The sequence below is a fragment of the Engraulis encrasicolus genome, chromosome 19 (assembly GCF_034702125.1).
Source record: "Engraulis encrasicolus isolate BLACKSEA-1 chromosome 19, IST_EnEncr_1.0, whole genome shotgun sequence".
Classification (NCBI taxonomy): domain Eukaryota; kingdom Metazoa; phylum Chordata; class Actinopteri; order Clupeiformes; family Engraulidae; genus Engraulis; species Engraulis encrasicolus.
Window position 1 is genome coordinate 2,413,378 of NC_085875.1, and position 5,000 is coordinate 2,418,377.

At 45.5% G+C, this 5,000-nt stretch overlaps 1 protein-coding gene across 1 annotated transcript in view; it reads right to left on the reverse strand.

The window, feature by feature from the left end:
- esrrb (estrogen-related receptor beta) overlaps positions 1 to 5,000 on the reverse strand; it is a 58,957-nt gene that overhangs the window by 9,520 nt on the left and 44,437 nt on the right. The window lies entirely within an intron of this gene.

Consider the following 5,000-nt stretch of genomic DNA (forward strand, 5'->3'; position numbering starts at 1 on the left):
TCCTAGTCCAGTGTTTCTCAACCTTTTTTTTAGGAGAGTTACCCTTTCAATTCATGAGAAATTTCAAGGCACCCCAAACCAACAAGCCGTAGCGCATCCGATACCACACAAGCTTAGAAAAGTAACACATTTGGAGACGTCACACGACCTAGGTTCGAAGTTGCAGCTGACTGGGGCGACCTATATTTACTTTATTGTGCGTAAATGGCAGATGGAAGATTCCACTGACTAACATTAAGTCATCAATTTAGACAAATATGTATTATATTACATAATCTATTCATCAGCCACGTTTCCGCGGCACCCCTGAGGGGGGCCTGCAGTACCCCAGGGTGCCCCGGCACCTCTGTTGAGAAACACTGTCCTAGTCAACGCTCCGGGGGGCAATCGCTATTCCGACATAGCGCTATTCCGACACTTTGTAGGGGTTAGGGTTAGGGTTAGGGATGTCGGAATAGCGCATGTAGGAATAGCGGCATGTAGGAATAGCGACAGACGGTGGAAAACGTGTCGGTATTCCGACAATAGACATTAACGTCGGAATAGCGACATGTCGGAATAGCGTCACATAACCAGTTTAGGTATGGGATGTACAGCATGATACCACTGAGCTAAAGGACCAGCCCGATAGCTCAGCATTACTGATACTCTATGAGGTTTCAGAAGGGAGGTTTACTAACATTCCACGCCACACTCTGCTAGCTGGCCTCCGTTACACAAGCCCATAAGCTAGGGGCCTAGCGCACAGCACCCCCTGTATCTCTCTAAGTTCATCTGTTGTACACATAAGAAGTTTGGTTATGTCAGAGCAGATACCCATTTAATCATTTATTCATTCATATACTGTATTCATTCATTTGTTCGTTCGTTTCTTTCATTCTTTCAGTTTATTCATTGTTTCTTTTTCCTTTATTTCTTTCATTTTATTCTTTGTGGAAGAAAATCAACACGGTGTGCAATCAGTGTAATCCCAGCACCAACCAACGAAAAATGTACAAAAAAGAAAAAGAAAAAAGAAAAGGATAAAAGAAGTAAAGAGTAAAGTAAGGAGAAACTAATTTCTCTCTTTTGTCTATTCCCTTGGCTCAGAGAGTTGAGATGTGTCTACAAATAGGATCTTGCTCCTCTCCCCTTCTCTCCTCTCCTCTATCCACCTCTCCTCTCATCTATACACCCCTCCACTCCACTATTGTTCCCCTCCTCCTCCCATCTCCTCTCCTCTCCTCTGTCCTCTCATCTCTTCTCTCCTCCACTCCTGTTCTCTCCTCTCCTCATCTTCTCCACTCTCCTCTCCTCTATTCTTCTCTTCTCCCCTCTGTTCCCCTCTCCTCCTCCTCTCATCTCCTCTTCTCCCCTCCTCTCATCTCCTTCTCCCCTCCTCCCACTTCTCCTCCTCCTCTCCCTCCTGCCCCTTTTCCTCTCCTCTCCTCTCCTCTCCTCCCCTCTGTCTCCCTCTCTTCCCTCATCTCTTCTCTCCTCTCCTCTCCTCCTCCTCTCATCTCCTCTCCTCTCCTCCTCCTCTCATCTCCTTCTTCTCCACTCTCCCTCTCCTCTCCTCTCCTCCTCCTCTCATCTCCTCTTCTCCCCTCCTCTCATCTGCTCTCCTCCACTCTTGTCTCCTCTCTCCACTCCCCCTCTCCTCTTCTCTTCTCCCCTCTCATCCTCTTCTCTCCTCTATCTCCTTCTCTCCTCCTCCTCTCCCTTGCCCTCCTGCTTCCTCATCTCTCCTGTCCTCCACTCCCCCTCTCCTCCTACCATCTCCTTCTCCTCTCCTCTATTGTTCTCTCATCTCCTTCTCCTCTCCACTCCTCCCCTCTCCCCTCCTCTCGTCTGCTCTCCTCCACTCTTCTCTCCTCTCTCCACTCCCCCTCTCCTCTTCTCTACTCCCCCTCTCCTCTTCTCTCCTCATCTCCTTCTCTTCTCCTCCTCCTCTCCCTTCCTCCTCCTTCCTCCTCTCTCCTGTCCTCCACTCCCCCTCTCCTCTCCTCTCCTCTCCCCTCACCCCCTCACCTCCTCTGCCTCCTCCTCTCCTCTCCATGTCTCTCCTCCTTCTCCTCTCACCTCCTCTCCTCTCCACTCCTCTCCTCTCCACTCCTCTCCTCTCCTCCTCTCATCTCCTTCTCCTCTCCTACATTCCTCTTCCCTCCTCCACTCCTCTCCTTCTCGCCCTCCTCCTCTCATCTCCTTCTCCCCCTCTCCCTTTCTCCTCTCATCCATTCCTCTCCTCTCCTTCTCCTCTCCCCTCTCCTCCTTCATCCACTCCCCCATCTCCTCTCATCTCCTCTTCTCCCCTCCTCTCATCTCCTTCTCCCCTCCTCCCACTTCTCCTCCTCCTCTCCCTCCTGCCCCTTTTCCTCTCCTCTCCTCTCCTCTCCTCCCCTCTCCTCCTCTCATCTCCTTCTTCTCCCCTCCTCCTCTCATCTCCTCTCCTCTCCTCCTCCACTCCCCCTCTCCACATCTCCTCTCCTCTCCATCTAATTTAATCCCATAATAAAATCATATCCCAGTGCAGCGTACATCAAGCTCCACACCACACACACGCACACGCACACGCACACACACACACACACACACACACACACACACACACACACACACACACACACACACACACACCGCTCCGCACCAGCAAGTTTGCAGTCTATCAAGTACACGTGCACTCCAGCCAATTCTCCACTGCCCTCTCTCAATTGGTCTCCCTTTCAACAAAAAAGCACACACACACACACACACACACACACACACACACACACACACACACACACACACACACACACACACACACACACACACACACACACACACAAGCTTGTGCAAACACACACATACACACACATGTGCAGTTGCACACACACACACACACACACACACAAACATGCAAGCACACACAAGCGCAATAGCGCATGCATGCACACACACACACACACACACACACACACACACACACACACACACACACACACACACACACACACACACACACACACACACGCACACACACACACACACACACACACACACACACACACACACACACTCAAAGTCCAAATATCCAACTTTTTACACCCTTTTTCCCTTCATTTCACTTATTTCAATATCATTTTAATAACTGTACCATATTTAAGTCAATAACAGCTGTGTCTAAGTAATAATCAAAATAATAGCAATATAAAACCCTGACTGTCACCTATTACATTGCACTTAGCTGGTGCTTTCATCCACAGCAACCTACAGTTATTTACAGGGTATTGGTTACAGTCCCTGGAGCAATGTGCCGTTAGGTGCCTTGCTACAGTAAAGGGCACTTCAGCCACTTCAGGAGCAGTAGGGGGAGGTAAAGGTGGGATTCCCTTTAGGCCACAGCTGCTCTCTATTGTTCAAACAAACAAACAAACTGAAAAACAAGTCATTATGTATGATTTTAATTTATATGGCAATTTATGGTTTTCAGCTACTGTTTTACTGGAATAAATATATTCACACAAACCAATATCTCTGTACATGTAGTTCCCTGTAACATTTCCTGAGAAAGGCCAGACAGCACAGGATTAGGAGGGAGCGTTGTCTCCTCCCACTCATTTGCACCACATCAGAGCCGTGTGGGCTGTGTCTGCTATTAATATCACAACTACAGAGGGGGGCTGCAGTAGGGGAGCAGGTCTGCTGTGGTCCAGAAATCACAGAGTTTTTATTACACTGACTTTTTTACAAACTGGGTAGCCAACACACAATAGGCCGGTGGTTCATAAGCTGGGGGTTGGGACTACAAGTGGGGCTCACAGAGGTACTGAAGGGGGGTCACGAACAACAACCCAACCCAACCCAACTACCCAAAGTGTTTCTTCAAGGTGCACTGTGTAGGATGGTGACCAGTACTGAATCTGTGCTGCCTATTGCCAAATGTGATATTTTCATGAATATTTAATAAAAATGTATTGGTAACACTTTATAATAATGTTCCTTAGTAAAGACTCAGTAAATAATTAACTAATGATGAATAAAACATTAACAAATGTTTTTATTATTAACTAAGCTTTATTAATGCTTTATAAAATATCTACAAATGATATATTCAAGATTTTACACACCTTATAACACACTATTTTATTCATTTACAAGCAACTTGTAAATGTTTGATAAATATGAAATATTAACATAGCATTTCCTACTCATTTACAAGCATTTGTTTACATTTCCTAATCATTTACAAACGTTTGTTAATGTTTTGTTCATCAATAGTTAATTATTTATTAATTCTTTATAATGCTTTTTTGCATCCATTATTCTAATAAAAAAAACTAATATTTACTAGTATGACTTAAGTACTGTACCGAAGGTTTTGCAGCTAAAAATGTCACTGTTGTGGAAATTCAAAATGGCGGACATGGTGAAGATTCATCTTTTCATGTATGAAAAGTGCAACTTTCCCAGTCATAATGAAAACTTAGAATCTGATGGTGATGGTACGGGTAAGTACTCATAAAACAACTAACATTTGTGAATGGGCAGCATGAATTCTGGAAGGAAACTGCTGAAAACATTACACAGTGTCCCTTTAAATGTTATCTCTATCCTCTCCATCTCCTTGCTGGATGCCTCTGGAAGTGATTGAGAAAATAGTGTTTCTTAACGTTGCACTGTGTAGGACAATGATTAAAATATTACAAAGTGCACCTGTAATGACCATTTCTATCAGTAAACTCCATCTCCTTGCGTAGTGCTTGCTGGATGCCTCTGGAAGTGATTGAGTAAATAGTGTTTCTTAATGACCAATTAGGAGAGGCGGAGGCAATCTTGTCACGGCCAATGGCTGCCCTCCCCACTCTGATCTCCTTTAGAATGCTGTTCTGGAAAGCGTGGCAATGAAAAATCAATTAAAGAGGATCTTGAGGGCCAATTAAAGGGGATCTTGAGGGCCACTTTAGCCGCCTGATGTATATAAACTGTATCTGTCTTGATGGTGGTAAATACTGCGGCTCAGTGGCCTAATCGATACGGAC